Source organism: Lemur catta, chromosome 6 (assembly GCF_020740605.2).
Source record: "Lemur catta isolate mLemCat1 chromosome 6, mLemCat1.pri, whole genome shotgun sequence".
Lineage (NCBI taxonomy): Eukaryota > Metazoa > Chordata > Mammalia > Primates > Lemuridae > Lemur > Lemur catta.
Genome location: NC_059133.1, coordinates 59840196 through 59865516, shown reverse-complemented (window position 1 = coordinate 59865516; position 25321 = coordinate 59840196). Strand labels below are relative to the sequence as shown.

The 25321-nt window shown below is 43.7% G+C and overlaps 1 protein-coding gene across 1 annotated transcript in view; it reads left to right on the top strand.

Annotated features, from left to right (window-relative positions):
• PCED1B (PC-esterase domain containing 1B) overlaps positions 1-18454 on the top strand; it is a 242515-nt gene extending 224061 nt beyond the window's left edge. The window contains exon 6 of the transcript XR_006735993.1: positions 18388-18454. The gene's annotated coding sequence lies outside the window, so the exon portion shown is untranslated. The remainder of the gene's footprint in view (positions 1-18387) is intronic.
• Positions 18455-25321: the final 6867 nt, after the last annotated feature.

Below are 25321 nucleotides of genomic sequence, written 5' to 3'. Positions count from 1 at the left end.
TTGCTACAGCAGTTATAGGAAATGGATACAGGGTATTTATTCACACTCCCCTCTCATCGGGTTCTTCATCCTCTCCACACACAGGGTTTTACAGCCAGGCGATGGCCCACAGAGAAGACAGATCATTCCCCCCAACCTCTCTCTTGGCTCCCGTGTACCCACCTGCAACCAATGAGATGGAAAATTGTACAGAGCCTTTTATGTCTTACATTGATGTTGTTCTAAGAAGTCACCAAAATACATCATGAAATTATCTCATTAAGTTTACCCAAAAGCCACTGTATACACTCTCCTGCCCATTCTATTTCCATCTCCAGCCTGCCTGGCTACATTTCCCCATGAGGCTCATCAGCCAGAATGTTCATCAGATGATCCTGCTCAATGATTCAAATAGAGTATGATCAGCATTACAAGCACCCAATCTGCACCCACACGCCTGCAAAATTCGGTTCCACATATTTTCCCTCTTCTGCTATCTCCCCAGCAATGCCATGAGACAGGAAGAAGTTGTCTAGCCCCAGAGGACCCATGAGATTAAATGATATCCCCATGATTTTAGCAATCATGAGAGATAGGCCAGAGGCCCACGCTAGTCTAACTAGCCTGGGGCTCCAGCTTTGCACCTGTGACTTGGAGCTGGGCGCATGCCCAGGAGGAACAGGTAATTTCAAGGGTGCTGCTACCAGAAGAAATACACCGCCCCCTGCTGGTTCTAGCCTGAAATGCCCTGGTTAGAACTCCAACCCTCCTTAAGATTCAGATACCCTCCCTGGGCACCCATCTTCCCTCCAATCCCAGTGCCCATACCTTGAGGCCAGGAGGCCAGTTATTTCAGGACTCAGGTGAATTGCTGCACCTGGTCCTCCCCAGGTTTCTGGGAAAGTCCAGGATTAAAATAGTAAAGGCTGCATCCTCTCAGCCAGGCTACAGTTGCCTCTCATCCAAGAATTGGCCACTGCAGAGTGGTGATGAATTGTTTTGGGATTCCTTAAAGTTTGAGGTTTCAGAGGAGAGGTCATATCTGAGTCCTGCCCAGAAGGAACTATCCAGAGATGAGATGATGCTGGAGAATTGCAAGACCTAGGTCTCTCTGGCATTTCCAACTGCCCTAAATGCTGTGATTCCTAAATTGCTAGAATTCTGGGTCCTGCATTCCCAATGTGCTAAGAAGAGAGAGTTGCTGATACTGACCCACACAAGCCTTGATGTCTTAGGATTTTCCATCCACTATGTCAGATGACAACACCACGACCAAGCGGAGCCATCTGCTTTGTCATGCATATCTATGCAGTGCAATTTGTGCAAAACCTTCCAAGGGTCCCTTGAAGATAGGAGGCACTGAGAAAGACAGCCAAAGGGGACAAGCAAGAAAGCCCCTTCCCCAGGCATTGCTTCCCCTAAAGTGAAAACCAAGCAAGGAAAAGACCCCCCAGAGAGAGAGTACATAAAACAAGAAATCAGAGAAAAGTGTCAGCATTCTGGAAGGAGAACCCTATAAGAATTTAAAATGTGGATCCCCAACTATAAGAAAATATCCAAATTTGGAAAAGTGAAGAAATCTTATTTGTGTAATGTGTAATGAGTGTGGAAAGTCATGCCAGAAAAAAATCCCACCATAAAATGCAAATGAGAATACATACCTGTTTGTGTCTGAGTGTGGGAAAGCTTTTATAAGAGCTCAGTCCTTACTCAGCATTGAAAACTATAAACTAGGGAGAAAACATTTAAATGTGATCACTGTGGAAGATCCTTCAGGCAGAACCCTCACTTTATTGGACATCAGAGAATTCTTACCCCATGGAGAAATCATTTAAATGTGTTGAATGGGAAAAAATGAATTATAAATCACACCTTACTCATCAACATAAAGGATCAGACAGTGAAGAGAGCTTGTCCCTATGAAGAAGGTGGCAGTCACATTAACCTTAGGGCAGATCATGGTGAACATGCAACAAGTGAAGGGAAGACTTCGGTCACATGGGCAAATCCACATGTGATCTGGGATATAAATCCAGGCCCTAGTATATATTGCAGCGAATACCACAAAATCCACAGCAAGGAGATACCTCAAGAAATACAGTCATTGTGGGAAATTCCTTTCTGGGTTCAAATTTTATTACATATCAGATTATATTAAAGTCATGGTCATTGTGAGAAAACATTTCTCTGTAAGGATTCTTACAAATGGCTTACACAGGAGATAGATCTTATAATCAAGAAAATATACCAGTGTTAAAAGATAAACTTAGGCACATTAAAATTTTAATGAGTTTATTTGAGCATTCAAGAGTCACAAATCAGGCAGCACCAGACCAAGAGCAGTTTGCGCTCCACCTAGGGGGTGAGACGGGAAACTTTTTGAGGTGTAGTGGAAAGTTCTAGTTAGAGTTTGGTTTGACAGTTTCTGATTGGTTAAGCTTAAGTTTCCCGTTACTCTTCATTGAATTGGGCTGTGGTTTACTTATGTAGGAACCCAGGGTACTGAGGCCATCTCAGCCTAATGGCTTCCCAATTAATTTTTTCAACACAGGAAAGAGAGAGAGAAAAAAAAGGAGGAGGAAGAGGAAGGCAGAAGGAAGGAAGGAAGGAAGGAAGGAAGGAAGGAAGGAAGGAAGGAACGAACGAACGAACGAACGAACGAACGAACGGTGGGGGGGGGGAGAAAACTTTGGGGCAGAACAAAGCTCAAAGCTATCCTCTGTTCTTTAATCCAAAGATCCTACAAGCAGGTTCTGACAAGGGAGAGCATCAGAGATCCTGGGCACGGGAGCCTTGAGGGAGGGAGAAGGATGAGAAGAGGGGATGCTGGGCCACTGCCCCTCACATTTGGGGTTCCTGACAGAGAGACAACTGCAGATCTTTTATGATCAGGCTGGTGCTGAGCCAATATCCTCTGCTGCAGGTCCACCAATATGTCCCCACGTGGCACCCGCTCCCTGCCCCCATACACCCACACACTGGCAGTGGGTGCTCCCAGCCAGAACCCAGGGGGCCCGGGAGTCAGCCATGACACCACCTGGGGTTAACCAGACTTGAGGGCTGAAGCCAGCGAGGGTTCAAGGGATGTGGGTTTCCTGAGGTGTGGTGAGGAGCCCTGATAGTGTCTGTCACCCTGTTTGAAAGGAGGGTAACTGTTTGTCCCAAGCCAGCTTCCAGCAAATTGTATCAATTTTCTTTCCTCCCTACTCCCATCTGCATACAGGAACCTTCAACAAGTCCCTAAAATAGTCAAACTCCAACTGAGTTAGAATGCAAGGAGGGTCCACTCAGACCTCCTAGTTCCACCACGTGTAAGAGGCTGGACTTAGACAAGTTTTCTCTGAGACTCAGTTGCCTCATCTGTTAAATGGGCATAACAGTGCCTCCCTCCCAGGGTTGCTATGGGAACCAGGCAAGACAGTGCTATAGAGCTTTAGCTCAGGGTGTCCCCCATGAGGAGGGCACTTCACAAGCAGTAATGAGCCACACAAAGGTATACAAACATGTAGTTTAATAATATATTTACAATAATGGAACCAACAATGTGAATAAAGTAGAAAGCATTACTAAAATTGTTCTCAAGTGGAAATTTCAGTGCCTGAGTCAGAGGAAGTGGGAAACTTATTTTAGGGCCTGTGTCGTTTGGTCCCCATCTGTGAGTAAAACCTATCCTATTTCAGCCTGTCTTATGTCTTTGGGCCTCTGGAATCCAAAAGGTTAGGAACATGCATTTGTATGTTTTCTGAAAGAAAGGCAGCGACCTTATCCATATCCTAATTTTCATAAATCAACTTGCTTAGCCCCTCATCGACTCGCCAGTCTGTTATTTTGCTAGCAGAATATGTAATTTCCTTTTACAACTTGATCTTATTTCACATTACTGTCTTAAGGAAATGTGAAAACACTAGTTGTACAAGAGGGAAGACACAGCCACCCAGGCAGGGATGGGAAAGAACGAGGGACTCAAGTCAGGGCAAAGCAGAGAGATTGAAAGAGGAGGGAGGAAGGGGGAAGGAAATGAACAAACGAAGGAGCTGGAAGCCCTCCAAGTCCCAGATGCGGACTCCCGGGGAGTCTGTCAATCTGCAGATCCAGCCGTTTCATTTGCATTTCTATTTCTTCTTAAGGCAATGATGTATATTTCATTTCATCTTTTATTTTGTTTGTGGTTTAATTATGAGAAGATGAGGAATCAAGCCATGAAGGAAGAGTTATTTTTTCCCCCAAGTGCTACATCTGTTAGAGGTTGGGTATAAGTGAATTGATTGCCAAAAATATCTGAGGGGGAAGGCACATGTTTGCTCTTCAGTTTAGTCACCAGGGATTGCCAGGGCGTCATTCCAGCATCCTATCTTGGGTTGAAAAACAAGTACTTTCCAGCACTGGGTGCCAATGCTTAAACAATGAAGAGAGGGTTTAATCTAAAATGATTCTTTTTCTACTTCCAAATACCACTGCTTCCACGATGTAGGAGTCTACTTATGAGTGCTTAAGTTACACACAGATACACACATGCAACACACACACACTGTACTGGCCCAGTCAACATTTACCCCACTGCCACTAAATTGCTAAGTATTGAATAAATATATGGATAAGTGATATAACCCTTTTAGTTAAGAGGAAATTTATTCAACAAATATATTTTGTCAAGCTATCTGGTTTACACAATAGAATTCTCTAGGAACACAGAGAGAAATTTCTTGCTTTGAAGAAAATTCCAGCGACGACTCTTTCTGAATAACCACTATAAACGTGTGATAGGCCCAAAAGTATTAGTACGTGCACAAGTACTAATTGGCTTGTGTACTGTTTCTTCTGCCTTGTGTGGTCAAAAAGAATTTCCCAACAGCCAGCCCCAGCACCCTGCTACCTGCCTTTTCTGCCTTCCCCAGTCGCCTCAAACATTTGGGCTTTTGTGATGCCAACTAAGGGCAGGGGTGGGGGGAGGAGAGGGACCCAAGAGGCAGATGTGGGCCTGGAGTCTGAGCTGACCCGAGCACAGGTTGTGAGGAGAAAATGGGAAAGAACAGGAAGGAAAATTTTTAAATTGCGAGATGCCACATTACATTCATGTCACTCTGCAGTCTAACCAAGCGACGTCACGATGTTCCTCCACAGAGTGAAAAGCCATCTGCGTGCTAGGGGTTCCTATATTTTTAACTCAGGCTTTAGCTATTCCCCAGAACTCCAGACCTACTTGGACTTTGTTTAAGAAACATCTCAGGCCAGGTGTGGTGGCTCACACCTATAATCCTAGCATGCTGGGAGGCCAAGGTGGGTGGATTGCTCGAGATCAGGAGTTCGAGACCAGCCTGAGCAAGAGCGAGACCCTGTCTCTACTAAAAATAGAAAGAAATTATCTGGCCAACTAAAAATATATATAGAAAAAAGTAGCCGGGCATGATGGCACATGCCTATAGTCCCAGCTACTCGGGAGGCTGAGGCAGTAGGATCGCTTAAGCCCAGGAGTTTGAGGTTGCTGTGAGCTAGGCTGACACAATGGCACTCACTCTAGCCCGGGCAACAGAGCGAGACTCTGTCTCAAAAAAAAAAAAAAAAAAGAAGCATCTCAAATATAACTTGTCCAAAACAAAGCATTCGATTAACACCCCGCAAAAAACTCATTGCTCCTTCAGTCTTCCCCCAACTCGGGAAATAGCGGCAACCCAGCTTTCAAGTGAAGACCTAAAGAGTCATCCTTGATTCCTCCCTTTTTCTCTCTACGCTTGTAATAACTCCTTCGGCGAGTCCTGACAGGTGTGCCTACAAATAAAATCAAAGCGGCACCGGGGAGTGTGGTGCAGCTGGGAAATCTACTTCAGCAATAGTAGAGTATGGGACTTAGCCTAGGTCCAAATCTGAGAGGCCTCACTCCAGTCTTTATTTTTTAAATTAAAAATATTTTTTTTAGATTTTTAATTGACACATAGTAATTGTACATATTGATGGGGGTAACATTTGATACTTCAACACATATATATAGTATAATGATCAAATCAAGGTAGTTAACGTATCCGTCACCTCATGCACTTATCGTTTTTTTGTGGTGAGAACATTCTAAAGCCTCTTCTTCTAGCCATTTTGTAATATGCGACACCTTACTGTCAAACATCATTGCAATAAAACACCAGAACTCCTTCCTCCCATCTAATTGTGACTTAGCACCCACTGACCAACCCTCCCCACGCTCCCCACCCCTGTCTTTCTCACTGCCCTGGTGGCCCTGCTGCAGGGCCCAAGGCCATCGCCTGCCTGGACCCCAGGTCTAACAGTCCTTTGAACTAAACGTCTACCCTTTTTTCTTCTCCACCTTCCCTGCCCTCAGGTCCACAATTTTATTTTCACATATATACTGTTGAGCAAAAGAGTCCAGACACAAAAGAATATGTACTGTATGACCCCATTCATATAAAGTTCAAAAACGCAAAGCTACTACCATTATCAGGTGGGGAGAGGGGTGGGGGTGGGGTGGGGGAGCTGCTGGAAGGAGTTTCAAGGGGGCTTCATGATGTTTCTTAATCTGGACTCTTCAACACAAATGTGTTCCCTTCATGAAAATTCACAAGCTGGACACTTAGGATTTGTGCTTATTTCTGAACGCATGTTACACTACAGTAAAAAAAATTAATGAAATGAAAGTTTGGAAAAGACTAAGCAATTATTTCAGGGCTGAGAATGCTTGCAAACCATTAAGAATAACAAAGCATCTGCATTTTGAAAGTGTGTGGTTTCATCCTTGTTGCCCTCAGAGATTCAAAGCGTATCTCTTTCAGTAACAAATGAATCTTTCCTCCCTTAGTACGAAATCACTATGTTTTCAATTCACCTGAAAGAAAACTAGGAATCAATCACTGCTAACCTTCGGGGAGTTGTAAACACATCGGAAATGTGAGGAATGTTACCAAAACTTGGGTAGAGGCTGTCTGGAGTAGACATCGTGACACATGTCACAGAAGCCAGCTCTTGGCCTGGCCTTTCGGAATTACTGTGGGACTTCCATTGAATCAGACTTTCTTTTTCCTTAAAACACCTGAACAGGGAAACGGCATCTCACCATATATCCTCTTTTTATTGTTGTTATTAATATTATTATTATCTAAAATGGGAAGGGTGGACCCCAGAGATATCCTAACCGGACATTCTCTGTCCTTGCAGACAGCTTCTGTGGTGTCCCCAGGCTGGTTTGCTGAAGGTGGGGACCTGCCCCCTGAGTCTCAAAGGGCTGCTATCTTAGTCCACTTTGTGTTGCACAAAACACCTGAGACTGGGGGATTTATTTAAAAAAACAAAAAGAGATTTATTTAGTTCAGGGTTCTGCAGGCTGGAAAGTATGAGATGGGGGCTCTAGCGTTTGCCAGGCTTCTGGTGAGGCCCACGCACTAGGTCAGAATGTGGTAGAGATGGTCAAAGCAGACGTGGACATGTGCGGAGGGACAAAACAAGGGTGTCTTGGCTTTATAACAACCCCCTCTTTTAGGAACTAATCCATTCATACAAGAAGTAATCCAATCTCCTGAGAGCAAGAACTCACTACCACAAGGACAGCACCGAGCCATTCACGAGGGATCTGCCCCCATGACCCAAACACCTCCCACTAGGACCCACCTCCCAATACCGATGAGAGGGGACTAAATGTCAACAAGAATGTGGTAGGAACAAACAAACCATATCCAAACCATGGCAGTGCCAATGACAAAATAAAACCAGGTTTTTGGCCTCAACCCCAGCAGGCACACTAAGCAGCTGCCTGCAGGGTACAATTTGAAGAGGACAGAACAGTGCCCGATCCACAGTCCCCACCAGCCTGTCACAGATACTGAAATCCCACCATTAATATTTCCCAGCCTTGGCCTGAGCCCACGCCGCACCCCTCACCTCCCCCACCAGCACCCATCGGAGCTCCCACCCCTGGCTCAGATGGGCCCTGCCACCCATGCCCAGAACCCACTGTGACCTGAGGCCATGCTGGATTATCCAGCCAGCAGCCTACAGGACACTTCTATCTGCAAAACAGAGATACAAAAGGAGGAAGAGAATTTTATGTTCAATTAATCCATTCAACAAATATTTATGGAGCGCTGCTTTGCCAGGCTTGGCCCTAGTTGCTGGGGACACAGCAGTGAATTTACACCATTCGATTTTAATGATGGGAGACAGAGAATAAACAAAATACATAAACATATTATATAGTGTATTAGGAGGAGATGAAGCAAAACAGGCAAGGAATAGGAATGCGGGGTTGGGAGAAGTTAGAAACACAGTTGATATATTTTTTAAAAAGCACTAACATGGTCATCATAGAAAAAAGTCAGAATTCTGTCGGCCCTTCACCCACTTATCACAAGGTTTATTATTCTTTGTGTTTTGAATTATGCACATCTAGGACTCCTAGCCGGGCCCAGACTGGGGCAGGGCACGAAGGGCTCCAGCCTTGGTCTGGGTCCCGCAGGGTCACTGACGTCAGACTAAGCCCTTGTGTCCTGATCCTGGTCCCCGGCACCTGCCTTCTTTCCCTGCCCAGCCACACCTTCCTTCCCCCCCGCCCCCCGGCCAGAGCTGATGAGGGTCTCTGATGCCCTGATTCTGGGCAGCTGCTCTGATGACCTCCCAGAGTCCAGCCGTCCCCAGATATTTCAGTTCTTGCAGCTGAATTCTGCCTTGGTCGCTCTTCTTCAGCTGAGTCTGGTCTCCGCTTTAAAGGAACTCTGAGCCAGGGCTGTGCCTTGCACTTGACAGTACCTGTCCCCAGGGACTAGAACCGCCCCTGAGTCCAGCCCAGGGTGAGGCACCTTGGGGTCCACAGCTCGTTACCTGCCATTTCAGGGACACCCCCGGCCGCTGTATTAGGACAGGCTGTCCCCATGGTCCTCCAGCTTCAGGACCAGAACTTGCCACACCCTTGAAAACTAACCTTGTTCCTACAAGTGCTCTGAAGCCAGCCTAGACCCCTGGCTTCTTCCTCGTGCCTGTGAGAAAGTCAAATATTGCTTCAGCCTCTCCTCTCCGATATGGCCTTGTAATAACTGGCCCTTTCAAATGCACGTCTATACTGTCATCCTTTCCTTCAGCTTCCTTCTTTCCTTCCTTTTCCTTCCTTCCTTCCTTTTTCTTCCCCTCTTTCTTCTTTTTTATAGCTTTTATTGAGGCAATTTGCATTCAATGATTTTTCTAGTAAATTTAGAGTTGTGCATATATCACCATATGGCAGTGTTAGAACATTTTCATCACCCCCAAAGGATCCTTCACATACATTTGCAGTCTATCCTCACTCCCGCCCCCAGCCCCAGGCAACCACTGACCTACTTTCTATCTTTACAGATTTGCCTTTTCTGGACATTTCATATACAGAGAATCATGCAATATTTGGTCTTTTATGTCTGGTCTCTTTCACTTAGCATACTGTTTTAAAGATTTCTCCATGTGGTAGCATGTGTCAGGAGTTCATTCCTTTTTATTGCATGGACACAGCTCATTTTATTTATCCATTCACCTGCTGACGGACATTTGAATAGTTTCTAGTTCTGAATGATACTTCTCTGTGAACATTCATGGTCAAATCTTTGCATGCACATATGCTTTTGTGCCTTTTCAGATTTTTTTAGTGTAAATTCTCTTTCCAGTGGGAACAGAATTAGTCAATAGTGCTTTGATTAAAATTCCTGCAGCGTAAGAACTGAGAGGATGTAAGGGAGGAGAAATATGGCAGCTGAAAGAGTAGAAAAGGGAACATAGTGCTGAATTCATCTCCCTCGGGGGAAGGAGGGGAGGCAAAGACAATCACGGCCCCACTCACATGTTTTGCTCCCTGGCTTAGGTGGGAAAAAAGTTAGTGGCTCCAGGGGAACGTAGCTCCATGCAATTGTCACATCTGATGAAAAAAATCAATCAATTTTTGAGATGTTTTTAAATATGCGAATGCTCCCCACGTGTGGGCAGTAGGTCGGGGTGCAGTGCTTTGCTTCCCACTCTGCCTCACGCTCTGCATGCAATCGTCTAGTCTAGCGCCTCCACCTGTCCCGGATTCCCCCATGCCACTGCCGTCACCCTAGTCCAGGCCACACTTTCTTGCCTAGACTCCCTGTTTGCTCACTGAATCTGTCCTACACCATTCTTCCTGCACTTCCAGAGTAATCTTTCCTTCGGGTAAATCTGATCATGTCACTGTCCTGATAAAACTGACTGAGATCCCCAAGACACCCACTTGTATCATCAGCTTTGTTTCTCACCAGCAGCTACCCTGCTCCCCATCCTGGCGCCCTAATTCCACACTCTAGGCCCCGCCTTTCAGGAATGCTTTTTGTCTCCCAAACATCCTGCTTTTTCTTCCGGCCTTTGAAACTGCCACTGCCTCTGCCTGACACCTTTTCCTCTTTGAGCCACCCAACTCCTGCTCATCCTTGGGTCTCGCTGGCGACATCAATTCATCCTGGAGGCCTCTTCTGTCCCCCAAAGAGTGGGAAGCAGGACCCCTCTTGGGTGCCCCACAGACACCATCTCATTCATCACTTGATAGACTTTCCTGTTTACATGTCTGTCTTCTCCTTGAGACCAGAAGTTTCCTGAAGACCAAGACCAGCTGGGGTCTGTACAATACATATTTATTCAATAAATGCCACCAAGGCTCAAAAAAACGGACACATTATGTTCGTAAGAGTAAGACTTGGAGAGGAAAGCTTGAGATGAAGAATTCCATTTTTCGGGGCCCTTATTAATCAGAAAACATTATTTACACACACACAGCCATGAAGAATGGAGGGAACTCCAGCATGATGCTGTGTGGGCCACTGTGGGACACGTGGGCTCGTGCCACCTCCCCCATTCGAGAGCTGGGAGACCCTGTGCAATTCATCCAGCCTTTCTCCATCTGCCCAAAGAGCTGCTTATCTTTGAGGATTATTGGGAAAATCTGGTAGTGAATATAGATTGTGGACTCTTCTATTTACAAAATATTACATAAATAAAAGGAATTATTATGTACTGCTTCTCCTCTACTCTTCAAAAAAAAATTTGCCATTTTAGAGTTACACAAATAATTTCATTGCTTAGAAAAAAATTATAACAATTCCTTGCATTAGCATCATACTGAGACTCTCAAAGTACTTTCATGTCCATTATCTCATTTGATCCTCGTTAATGAGATAGGAAAAGTAGGAATGATCCTCTCCATTTTGTAATTAGTGAAACTGAGACCCAGAGAGGAGGTGGTTTACCCAAGGTCACGGAGCTACCGCACAGAGCTTCAGGAAAGAGGCTCCAGGGCTCTGTTCCCTACTGGATTCTGCTTTTGCCATATCAGACTTCTAAGGATTTCAACTCTAGAATGTTCCATCTTCCACACCCTCAGACATCACTGGCAAACACACACCCCAACCCCCAGGTAATCACACACCATCAACTTCACGGAAAATTCCATCCAAGAAAATACTCGTATCCAGGAGGATTTAGAGAGAAACACAACACAAACTCCTCCGTGTACACGCAAGCAATCAGGCAAAGCATAACACTTAGTTCTATATAAAACTAAACCTCTCATTTCAGGAACCGATGGGAACGAAAATCAACCAAAATTCTGCATTGAGATAATAAAAATATCTTTTGTTATCCCCTAGAGACAGATTGTAGATGTGCTGCATGTTAATTTACTGCCAATTTATTCATTTAAAAAAAATATAATATCCTCTAGTCAAGGTAGACCTAATTCCATTTTCATCTTGTGTACTTCCTTTCAAGGCTTGGTAATTTCTTTTCTATTTTTATCCATTCCGCTTTTGCTTCCTGTCAATTTTTATATCAAAATCTGCTTCAGTTCCATTTGGCAAGGTGCAGTAATAAAAATATTCCTCATGCTTTCGTGTTTAAATTTGCCACTGCACTTTAAAATGGTTCCCCATTTATGCCAATGGCATAACGTCAGCTCTCTCACCTGGCGTAGCTCCCGGACTTGCAGGAGGCAGGAGCTCAATTTCTAAAATGGTCCTTCCTCATTGTCTGAAATTATCTTTTTTACCCCTATTCATTGAGCATTCATTAGGCACCTACTGTGTGCTAGACACTGTGTGTGTGTGTGTGTGTGTGTGTGTGTGTGTGCGCGCGCGTGGCAGAATACAACTTATGCGGGAGATGAAATAAGACAGGAACTGACTAGAAGCTGGTATGTGGTGGCAGCACAGGTGTTCTGAGAAGGAAGGCGCCCCTGCCGGCATGCAGAGGAGGAAGGAGGAGAACTGGGGCAGATACCAGTCATCAGAAACCATGTGTTTTCCTTTACCTAGAAGAAGAATGTAAACACAGCGCGTCATAGATTGGGGACATTCTGCAGCCACTAGACCATGGGACACAGGTGTGTTTGACTAGAAGCCTGGCCCAATGGCGGGCCCTGTGGTGTGGGTACGCAGAGGGGACGCTACTGCATGGATGCAGATTCTTTACCTCTCCAGCTTGTTAGACCACCTCTCATACCACAGGGAGGTGGTTAAGAGCTCAGGCTGTGGAGCCAAACTACCCGGGTTCAAATCCCAGCTCTGCCACTCATTACTCATGTGCCCCAGGATGAGTTATTTAACACTTGTAATTTAGTTCCCTCACCTGTAAAGTAAGAAGTAGATTCTCACGAGAAATAATTGAGTTAGTCGACGTGAGTAATGTTTAGAACAGTGCCTGGTACCTAGCAAGCACTCGCTGGATGTGTTATCATCATGATCCCCGGTTTTGTGTTTTCAGGAAGCAGAACCCACAGGTTCTGAGGCTCTGGATCCCCCTCCCTAGGGTGCTCTCATGGATGCGGGGCCGTGGCTCAGGGAGCAGCAAGTAGCACGAAGCTGGGCGTTTCAGCAGGTGCCAAACACAGCCGCACCATCCTATAGCTGCCTCCTGTGCCTGTAATCGGCAGATAACCTTTCCCATCACCAGGGCAGGCCCTTTCTTCCCACGTTGGGAAGGGAAGCACAGAAGAGGGCAACTGCCTCATAGGGGACACTCACGAGAAAGTCATGAGGTCCGGGTGGTGGTTTTAACATAACTTACTCAAAATTATACAGCAGGCAAGAGCCAGAAGAGGAATGCGGACATGTGGACTCAGGCCTGTCCAGCTTCAAATATCTGCTCTCCCCATCCTTCATCACACTTCGAGGTGAGATATATATAAAATATACATACCTCCCCGCACTCCAGGGGTGGACTTAAAATTCACTGTAATCACATCATACCCGTATATAATGTGGGGATGGGCTAGGGGTTTGCAGGGAACGTCTAGAAAAGGGTTACCAGCTATCTTACTAGTTCCTACTTTGTCACCCTCTCATATATCATGGATGCCCCTTAGCTATCTAAATGAACAAGCACAATTCACTCATTCATTCCACAAATGACTTTTAGCACCTATGGTGTGCCAGGCACTGTTCTAGACACTTGGGTGTGCAGCAGTGAACAAAATAGGCAAAATCTTCACACGAGGAGTTTACTTCCTTTTCGTGTGGGGTAGGAGAGACAGCAACAAACAGGTAAACACATAAATGGGTAAGTTAATTCTAGATTATGATGGGTGCTAGTAAGAAGGTAAAATAGGACAAGGACATAGAGGCATTCTTTATTCAGCCACCAACCAGCCTGTCAATTTCATTGTGTTTGGAATAAAATCCAAACTCCTTTCCAAGTCTTTCCAGGCCCTACACGCTCTGACCTCCCTCCAACTTCATCGCCTATGATCCTTCCCCTCCTTCAATACTCTTCAGTCATCCTGGCCTTCTTTCTGTCTCTTAAAAATATAACCTGTCCTGTCTCCAGGTTTTGCACTTGTTCTCCCTTTCTAGAACATTCTCTCCCTTCCCTCAACCCCCTTCCATGCCCCCAGCTCTTCAAGTGGCTGATTCATTCTCATTTTTCTGCTAAAATACCACCTCTTCAGAGAGTCACCACTGGTGACTCTACAACCATATCTTTCATTCTCTTGCCTTTGTTTCGCTGTTCCTTTTCTTTCTAGCACTTACCACTATCTGAAAGAATCTGATATATTTACTTATTGTTTGCCTCCCTCTCCTACCCATGCATGCAGGTTGTAAATCTAGGAGGGCAGGGGCTCTGTCCTATTCACAGCTGGGTCCCCCGTGCCTACAGCAGTGCCCAGCACATAGCATGTGCTGATTCAATGTTGATTGAATACTTGAAAGCACGTCTGGCAATCAGCAAGTGGGATATACTTCAGAACACTGCCCTTCCAACACCAAAGATAAGCCCAGAAAACCAAAATGTTGGGAAGTGAAGAATATGTGAAAATACAAAATATATATTGCATTCGTCTTCAGACTCCACCGGCTCTGACATTAGTAACAATTTGGACAGCAACTATCACAGGGCTTACACAGGGATGTTTGCAAACTGTTCTTCCATCTTTGAGACCATAAGGCAACTGGCATTCCGGACACCCAGTTAACCACTGCTATGGATGGCAAAATAAACACAAAACAGCATCAAAGCCAGGGATTGCTTTCCTAACATGATTTATTTACATATTTTTTCTCTTCCAAGAAAGAAAGATAAAATGAAACTCTATCACCGAACATTCAAAGGAGCCTGTGGATTTTGAGAAGAGCCACAAAATTCCAGAGATGAAAAGATTTTTTAAATAATATTTTTTAGCAGCAGAACCCTTTGTTCAAATAAGGTCTTACACAGAACGTACAAATATATGTAAGAGAGAAGAAAGCAGAGGTGATCTGGTTGAAGTCAGGGAGCCCCCTCACCCCCTTGGAAGTCTCCCTGGGATCTAGGTGCAAGGAGCACAGTGAATGAAACCTGCTGGCTTGTCCTCACCCTCTTATTTCACCAGCACGACAAGAAAAATGTCAGTGTATATCACAAGGGCAAATAAGGAAATTTCAAAGCTAATGTTCAAACCTGGGCTGTACATCTTTTTAACTAAACCATAGCTGATTTCCAAAAGAACTGAATGATATACTTGAGAGTTTGCTTATCGGGGCTCACCAGGCTCTTCTGAGTACAATCACATCTTGTAAGAAATATTTTATCTTCTGCGAGTGGTTGTGCTGCATTGTCTCCAGCCAGCCTCATCCTGGGCCACACCACCCTCCCTGCTTTCCTCCTCTAACTATTCAAGTTCATGCACAAAGTCTGGGGCTACTGTTAGACTTCTTTGTCAAACCTATCTCATTAAAAAAAATTGCTACACAAAACCACTCTGCACCAAATAGCTTGCGGGACTCAAATGTTCCCTAAAAGCAGTGAGGAGAGACACGACCCAGAGACTTGTAAAGCTGTAACAAAAGCAGACAGAGCTTAGCTGAAGGCACTTCTTTCTGTATGTTTCAACACTTCACACCTGGCACAGGAGGGATGCAGTATAGAAATTAGGGAAATCAGGGTAAAAGTTGGTATCACATGGCTTCCTCTTTAGTTCTCCCAGTAATAAATGGAATCCATTACTCAATGTGTTCATTCCTTCATTCATTCATTCAATGAATTATTTGTGCACTGATCAGGTACTGCACTAGGCTCCGAGGATACTTAAGATTGTAACTCACAGCACTTACAGTCTAATAATACGCTAGCAATTACAGAATATAGTGATGCCCCTGAAGGAAGAGCAGAGAGCTGTTGTGGTAAACTTTTACTTTGGTAGTCCTCAAAAAAAAAAGAAAAATTATGCCTTCCTTATTTACACCCTTGTATAAATTCTACCCACACTGACTTTGGCCAACGAGATAGTAGCAAGCATGATGCATGCAGAGGAATTGATAAGTGATTGCACATGAAGGCTTTTTCATCATGTGAAGAAGTCCAAGTTAGTCATAGAGAGAAAGTGACTTGGAAAGAGAGAGAGGTTCAAGCCTTTCAGCTGTCCTCACCAAGGTTCAAGACTTATGAATGTAGCCATCTTGAATGTGCCGGGCCCACCCACCACCTGATTGCCACAGCATGAGTGACCCCCAGCAGAAGAACCACCCAGCTGAGTCCCAGCCAACCCACAGACTCATGAACAAATTAAACAGTGGTTGTTTTCAGTCACTAAGTTTTGGGGTCGTTTGTTACATAGCAATAAAAACACAGCCACGTACATTAAGGGGGGAAAAAAAAAACCTCTTTTAAAACTAATACCAGGTGGACGGGTTTAAATTTTGATTGATTCATTTTAACAATGTGATCTTTTTTAAAAATTATGTCTTCCAAGTGATTGTAGTCATTATTGATATGGCATAATATTTGGTTTGTTGTATGCACACACATTTCGTCATATAAGGAAGAACAAGCAATAGACTGTTGTCAAGGAAAGAAAGCAAAAAGCAAAATTTATAGGAGAAAGGGGAGAAAAAAACTAAAGACAGTCTGGGAGAGTGAATCTTGCTTGTACATTTTCTAGGTAAATTGTTAGCTCATGTCTAGCAAAGAAGCCAGTATGGACAGTCTGTTCTTAAGTAGGTTAATGAGGGGTTATCAAAGGAAAGGATTTAACTGCTTATGGATTTTCCCAAAAGCCTTGAGAGCTTCTCAGGGAGCTTACCTGACAGGCTACCTCTCAGCATTGGCTGACAGTGTCCTTCCACTAAGATCTTCCTCGTGGCTGAGCCAGGTCTGCACTATTTTCCTCATCACAATTTTTCATGCTGATTTTAATGTATCTAACCATTTTATTCTAAACTTTTAATTAATCATTTCAGATTTTCTCCATGCAAAATTGGATCATCCATAAACAATCATTTTGTCTTTTCCCGTCATTGATATATAACTGCTGACAAACCACAACTCACGTAAGGTAAAAACACAAACTACGAAGCACTCAGAGCACACGTGCAGTCAGTGCTGATATCTTACAAGGATTCCTTCTACTCAGAGGTGTTTAATTAATGTGGCTGAGGCAACTCTAATTTGGATCCAGGAGCATCAGCAGATGGCTGATTTAGAGTTAATTCTCATCATAAAAATTTTTCTGAAATCATCTGAATCCACAGGAAGCTCTGTCTTTGAATCTAGACAACAATAATTCTTGCTTAGATATTCAGCAGATGGTTAATTCTTATCACAGTAGCACTTCACAATCATCCAACTCTATGGGATGCTGAGTTTATTTCCTGTAAAATCAAAGTGAAACAAGCACTATTTGGCTGAAAATGGTTGTAATAAGATCCAACAGAATAGAGTTGCTTTTTGTTTTTTCTGGTTTTGTTGGAGATAAATTGTTGAGCTCTATAACCGATAGGACATAATGAGCTAACTGATTTATCCCACCATCTTGCTCTTCTTTCTGCCTCTGACAAGTGCATACGAGCACACACACCACCACAACCCTCCTCACTGTAGCACCAGCCAGCCTACAATACACACCACATAGTCCTTGTAGGGAGTAGTATATAAACGTTCACCCAAGGATCTACCATGTAGCTCTAACAATTATCCATTCAGCCTAGGAAATTTGCTCTGGTGCCAGGCTAAGAGATGGAGTTTTCTGTGGAAGAGGCTAAAAGCTACTTCCTTTATTTGAAGAAACTTAAAGTGTATTCCATATGTCAATGGTTAACTCTCAAGGGCAAGCTCTTCTCTTTCTCTGAAACTTCAATACATATTTCTGCAAGTCGAGGGAGTACGGATTTTCTTCCTTGGATCAGCTAAATGAATATCCCATGGCAAGTTCTTTGGGACAACAAAGCAGGCAATCACCTTTTTATGAGGTACAATCAGGAAGCCCCAGAGAGAATCCAACCTTTCCTGAACACCTTAATAATTGTAACTTACATTTATACCATTCAGTTTGCAAGAAGACAGAAATTCCCTATTTCAAAGACTCTTCTGTGGTTCTGAAACAATCCTTTGGGGATGCAGTACCAACCATTGTCATATTATATCAGAGACCTGAAGGAAAGAAACACGGGATTGATGCTTTTAATTGGAAAGGTGAGAGCAGAAGTTGAAAGCTAGTGGGGCAGGACCTAGGGGGCCTTAGGTACCCAGAGGCTAAAAAAATTAGACATATTGAGATGCAGAGAGATGGAGGAAGGAAGGCAACCACAGAAGAAAGAGCGATGACAACAAAAGGCAGAGTCTGCCCTACTTTTCAATTTGTCTGGCTCCTACTCTTTATTGTAGTGGCTATCTCTTGTGGAGCACTATGTACCAGGCATGTGAGGGTCCTTGCATATGTTAGCTCATTACAGCCTTACATTTCCTGGAAACTTCAACATTGGCTTGGAGTGAAAAGTAGATGGATAAAGGTTCTACTTGATAGGGTTGTCTAAAGACAATGTGAGATAAAGAAATGCAAGCTTTAAAGCATCATAGAATATGTAAAGTGGCAGTTATTTCTTCTGTTTTTCATCATTTTATCTCTAGTAACTATTTCCAATGTCTGTGAGAGAAGGGGATTTTCTATTGTCATAATTCTTTTTCCCCATTTTGTAGGCTCTACAGGCTGTGTAAAGGAGGGAATGGACAAATGAAATTGATTACCACCATGAATACAATTAACCACGTCATTAAAAACAAAATGGATTCCCACTGGTGTTTAGGATGAATTTAACACATAGAAGATGGACAATAAACACTTGTTGATTGACTAAATGTCAAACTAAGTTCTTTTGTGTGCCTGTTAAGAACAGACTTCAGGCTGGCTCACTCCACACTCACCTCAACTCTCTTCCAGGTTACCTTCCTACACCATGGGTATTAACTGTAGTTTCTGCTTCTTTTTTAAATTCTCTTCTGTTCCCTGCATTTTCATTCTTTTCTTTGGGTCCACCCAGCCCCCCAATCCTCCTTTCATTGCAGGGATCCTTCAAATATGTTGGGATTCTTGTTTGGCTGTTCATATTTCAGAGAAATGCATTAAAAAGCTGGTTTGGAGCTCTACATATGTGGAGAAAGGCCTGTGAATTGCTATAGTTTGCTTTAGGTTATCAGGTAGGAAATCGTCTTTTATGTAGGGAGACTTCCAAGGCTCAAGTGTGCAAATCTTTTCCCAAGAGACATTCCATTTCCCCAGAAGGAACTCCAGTCTCCAGCCTGAGGGAGACACCCAGCAGCCAGCAGTGGGTGTGCAAGTGCCAGGGTGAACAGGAGACAGGGTTTGACTCTTCCGTACCCAGACTGTCAACTAATCCTGTTTTCACGTCCAAGCTTTATTCCTGCCCGCCAATATAGCTGACATCTCCAATTCAACACTTCTCCAAGGTTTTGTGGGGTAAAGCCGCTCCAGTGTTTTCCATATGTCTTTTTATGAATGTTCCAAATTATGGCTTTCCCAGTCCATTTCACATCCTCCATTCACTTGGCATCTTTCAGAATTTTAAGTAGTTTTTCTACTGAGCCTGCCATGCATTCTCTTTGTTGTGGGTTTATTTTTCTTCTTTACTTCACTTTAGTGAACTCTCAGAAGGGAGAGGAGACAAGAGTATGTGTTCAACCCACCATCTTTAATCAGAAGACTTCTAAATGTGGATTTAGACTTGGGTGGGCCACGGAAGACCATATCCCTTTGTGTGTTTCAGGGTGGATGAGGGGCAGGGGGATTTTTATTAAGGAACTATTAACATGCTAAAGTGTCTGTTCATACCCTGGCCTGAAGGTTGAAGGCCATGACTACAAAAATTCTCACTTATGGGAGATGAACTCACCCCTGCGCCATGTGAGCCTGTTGGGAACTTGGCATGAACCTTGAGGTTATACTCGGGACCTGAGAGTCCCAAGAATGAACATTCCTAAACATTCAGTAAAGGATTGTTAACATCGTTGTCTGGACCTATTATTTCTGTTTTGAGAACATTAGGAAAGGGAGCACTATTGGCACTTGGAATGAATAGTTATAGGAAAGAAAACAGCCTTAAGAAATAATTTTAGGAAGATGTGAGAAGACTAAGAGAGGATCATAGAAGGTGTTCTTGGTGGTGGTGACCAAAACCCACCAGGATGGAGTTGAGGGACCCCAGAAATCAATTGAAGAAGGGAACTCTAGGAGAATGATTGGTCTTTTTGTCAACCTAGGAGTATTTTTTTTCAATTGCTATGATTTCAGCATTAAAATAAATATGATATTATTCTATGACTCAAACTGGTGATATGAAATGTATTTGTTGGACATATTTAAAATCTGTGTTTTACTTTATGATAGATAAGCATATTTTACCTAAATGCTCTAGTTTGTGTTAGGTTTGAAGGACATCCTTGAAGTATCTTTCAGTAAAAATTTCAAAGTTAGAAGGGAAAAGGAAGGTTGTTTAGGTTGCAAAGATTCTGTTTGGACTTGCTTTGCCCTCCTCAGTGACACTGGGGTGTTGATTAGCATCATGCAGGGCACGTGATTCTGACACTCTCTTCTGTGGTGGTGGGTGAGAAGCGCCGATGCCACTGACCTCTCCCTTAGACAAGCTGCAAATGAAAACTGAGGGGGTGGAGTAGCTATGGAAACCATGAGGGAAGGATTTTTTTTTTTTTAATGCACATGAATTAGAACAAAATGACTGGCATCTCTTTTTCTCTTCCCATCTGCGACAAAAGTTCTGTGTCCTGATTTCTACCTTCACTTAGAGTAAATTATGGGGGAAAGAACATCATGAAGACCTGCTATTGTCACAGTGTCATTTTTTCTTTCCATCTTTCTGTGGGTTAATTTTAAAGCCATTTGATAGAATTAACCATATTAGTTGGTCCCATTTTTCTGCAATTGTTTACCTTTGTGCAGGTGATTTTGTAGAGAGGAGCTGCTTCAGAAAAGAGGAGCTGCTCTTTCAACTCAGAGGATGTCAGAGAGTCACTTTCAAAATAAGGAGGCTCTGGTCTGGAGAGATAAAGTCACTTTCTCAAAGGCCTCTTGGTCCACACCCAGGTATGAGTCCTCGGTACCATGTTTGTCTCCACGGCACGGCATTTGAGATATGAGGCTCCCTGACCTCAATCTGTTTTATATATTGACTCTTTTGGCCTCAATTGGAAATACCCATTTTATGAGTTCCTGACCATTTACAACTACCCCATTTTAGCAGAAACTTTCTGCCTTTTGTTCTTTTGTGGACAACATATTAGTTCCTGGACTCTGAGTTTTTAAATGGTATAATTTTCTTTTGGCTCCCGGCAACGGTAGTTCTAGTCTGTGTCTGAGCCTCCCGTCATCAGCTGTCATTCTGTGCCCACTTGTTCTATTAAAGTATCATCAGGAAGGCACACAATTGATCCAGGGTAAAGAATCCTGCTCCAGCAGCAAATGAATCATCCAACAACATTGTGCGTCCACTGAGGGCAAAGAAGGAAAAAGAAAACCTCCATGCAGCATATCCATTTTTATAATTATTAATGCACTACCACAGAGAGATTGCTATTAATTCTCTGTATCCAGAAATGTCCCCAATCCATTTCAAAGGCTACAGTCCTAATTATTGTAGGTATCCTTACCATCACTTTGTTTCACTCTGCTCTACCTTTTGAGTCAGAACACGTCCTACTCTACTGATACTGTCTTCCATCAGTAGTCATGCCAGTGACAGAAGAACGTTGGCCAATATGAGCAGAGTCTATAAGGTTCTCCTGGGTGATGTAAAATAGGCTCATAGGCAGAGGGGAGAACAGACAGGCCCAGGAGGCTGGTGTCTCACTCACCTTAAAAAAAAAGAGAGAGAGAGAGAGCTGCTTGGCTCTACTATCTCTTTGGATCTCATGTAGTTGAGAACTGAGGCTGTACTCCCCAACAAACATTAATATTTTAGTTCTAACATCTATTTAGATGATTGGAGAAAGAGGAAGCCAGGTTAATTTGAAGAGCACTTTAAAATATATTTTCATGCTTTGGAAAAGTTTCACTGTATCTGGTGAAGGATTTAGAAATAAAAATTATTGTAGTTTTAAACTATTATTGGCCTAAAAGAGCAGTTCACATTTAATTAATGTTCTCAGGTTAAGGCTGTGGCACATATATAGAACTACAAGTAACAAATTACAGAATAAATTAATAATAGGATCCTGCTACGTTCTGAATGTTTTGTCCTCCTAAAATTCATATGTTGAAATCTTCAGCCCCAGAGTGATGGTTTGAGGAAGTAGGCCCTTGGGGAGGTGACTATGTCAGGAGGGCTGAGCCCTCAGGAATGGGATTAGTGCCCTTATAAAAGAGGCCCCAGAGAGACCCTCACCCCCTGCACCATGTGAGGACACAGCCAAAAAGTATCATCTATGAGCTGGAGAGTGGGCCCGCACCAGAGACCAAATTTGTCTTGATCTTAGACTTCCCAGCCTTCAGAACTGTGAGAAATAAATTTCTGTTGTTTATAAGCCGCCCAGTTTGTGGATTTTGTTACACAGCCCCAACAGACTAAGACAGATCCCTCAATCTTGTATACAAGAGCAACAGGAGCAGTGGCCAAGACTACAGACGGGAGTCAGAGGTATATGCCCTTTCTCCAAGCCTAAGCATGCACTAGCTAATGGACACTGGACAAGTTACCTAACTGTTCTAGCTCTGAACTTTATAATCTTGACAATGAGATCTATCTCACTGGGGTGTTATATACAACAGTGCCCAATGGTACCTGTTATTTCGCTCTAGGATGTTACTGAAGTATGTAAAACCTTATCTTTCCCACAGACTGGAGAGGCAGACAAAATCTCTCCACAACGTTTCTGCAAATTTCCAGGGAATGCACGTTTTCATTCCCTCATTCCAGATAGAGGACATCTTTCTTTCATTCCTTACCAGATAATGTATTTCAGAATAAAGAATCTGAAAGGTCTAATTGCTGCTGAACACAGAATACTGGATCTCCCTTAATATTGAATTTAAATTCACCACTGTGATTTTAAAATACTCATATTGTATTCAATCATTGACATTTCAGACCTCTATTTTGAGGGGTTAGGACAGTATTAAATGCAAAATGAAGAAAATGAAGGACAGATCTCTACTGTGTATACCAGTTTTAGAGTTTTCCAAGAGCAATGCCACATTGTGTCTCTGGTGTCACAAGAGCTTGCAAGCGAGCTGGGGATTCAGACACATCAGAGACGACATCTCAATGTGGCGGGGGAGGGGGGGTGCTGTAGGCAGCCATGGCAGAGCGTGGGAGGAGTCCCCTGGGGAGCCATGTCCAGTCCTGCAAATGCTAATACATTTTGTCATGATGTCATGCCATTCCTCCCCCTTGCCAGCTCTGTCAGAACATTCTGAACAATAACAGCCAGAGAAATTCAATGACAGCCACGCTTCATCCCCAGCTGTTTCCTGAGCAGGTGACAGGTCTTCACTCAGTGTTCCCCACAGTTCTGATGAGGTGTTCCACAGAGTCTGCTCCTCAGAGGACCCTGGAGTGCTGACGTGTCCTGACTGCTTCAGTTATCTGCCGGGATTTAGGTCTTTTCTACAGCGATGGGTTAGAGGGCAGGAAGCTGTGGTTTTTGGAGCTGGACTCCCCACTGTAGGGCTCAGGTGTGTCGTGCCCTAAGACCAAAAGCTCACTGAGGGCAAGCACATCCCTCCAAGTATTAAACTCCATTCTAGCCCTGCACAAGACCCATCTCTGTGTCCTGCACATTCTAAGTGCTCATTATATTTACTATTTATTATATTTACTAAAATATCTTATGGATTCTTAATTATTTCATTTCAAAGTGTCTTTGCATTTTCCACAAAACCATGTCCATCTTCAAAACCATCTTATCCATCAGGACATTTTTGACTGTTCCGGTTCACAGTAAGCTTTTCTTTCTCTGACTCTGCCATCCTGACACTAAAGAAAACACGCTACCAAGTTGGAAAGTTCCTCTCTCACAATGGAATGAGTACGTCACGTTATTACATGAAGCTGTACTGGTTTCTTTCCTTTATTCTCTGTTTTCAAAGTGTAATTTTGGGAGGGCCTGAGAGAATAAAAATGGGTTCAGTGATGAACCACATGACTCTTAAGGGCAGCTCCCTTTACGTGAGATCTTGCCAAAGTTTTGTGTTTTTGCATAGAAGGACCCAAGATGTTTTTTCCTCCTCAATTTTGAGGGGATGGTAGTGGGTAGAGGTATACACTTTTTAAGTTTTCCTGGTTTTCTAGTCACCCAGTCACAATTCAGAGGGTTCTTGTCCTTCGAGATGCTGACTTAGAGTAATGTCACACAGTCAAGGACACATCCAATGAGGAGGACGGACTTAAGGGTCTCTGATGCGCCTATAATGCCAAGCATCTGTGAGGTTTCTTTTGGGGTCAACATCTAGCTCAAGATCCATATGTACTTTTTAATGGAGATTTTTCCTTCCTTTCCTTTCTCTTCCTCACCTTCCTCTCTTCCCTCGCTAAACTGGGCACTGGATGCAAGTGATACTAAGAGGAATCAGATGTCATCTCTCCCTTCAGAGCATGTCATAGTCCGTTTTTGTGTTGCTATGAAGGACTACCTGAGGCTAGGTAATTTATAAAGCAAAGAGACTTGTTTGGCTCACAGTTCTGCAGGCTCTGCAAGAAGCGTGGCACCAGCATCTGCTTCTGTTGAGGGCTTCAGGCTGCCTCTGCTGCAGGGAGAAGGGGCAGGGGAGCCCACATGTGTAGAAGTCACATGGCAAGAGAGTGAAAAAAAGAGAGAGAGAGAGGAGGAGGAGATGCCTGGTTCTTTGCAACAACCAGTTCTCATGGAAACTAAGAGTAAGAACTTACTCACTCCTGTGAGAATGGCACTGAGCCATTCATGAGGGATCTGCCCCTAGACCAAAACACCTCCTAACGGACCTCACCTCCAACTTTGGGGATCAAATTTCAACATGAGACTTGACAGGGCCAAACAAACCATTTCCAAACCATAGCAGAGCATGGCACTGTGGAAGATTGAGACACCTAAAATATGATACATTGGGGTATGTGCCATGAACCATGAGAGCACAAAGAGACTTGATCTGTTTTGAAAGGAATGAGTCGATTGAGACGTTTGAGCTGGACCCTCATGGATGACGAGCATGTCACTAAGTCTTGATGATCTCAGCTTCTAAATGTGTCTCCCCTCTCTTGGCTTCTCTCTATCTCTGCTGCTAGACCCCATCACAGCTGACCACATGTCTGGCCCACACTACTGCAAAGCGGCGAGCTCTGTGGCAACGTGGCTACCTGAGGAAGCACGCAGTGCTCAAGTCAGGTTCTCACACTAAGAAATGTTGAGCCAAGGCTGGGAAGTGACTGTGCATGAGAAGTCTTGGGCTGGGCTCTGCCAAGCAGAGAAGCCAGGAAGATGAGAGAGGCAAAAGGCATAACACCATGTTTAGCAGAAAAATAAAAAACCCGTCACAGAGTAGGTGTGGCGTTATATGGTGTTCTGTAGGGTACTGTGACTCCTCCTTCGTGAAACTGCTTCTGGTCAGGCATCTGGTGGCCTTTCTATT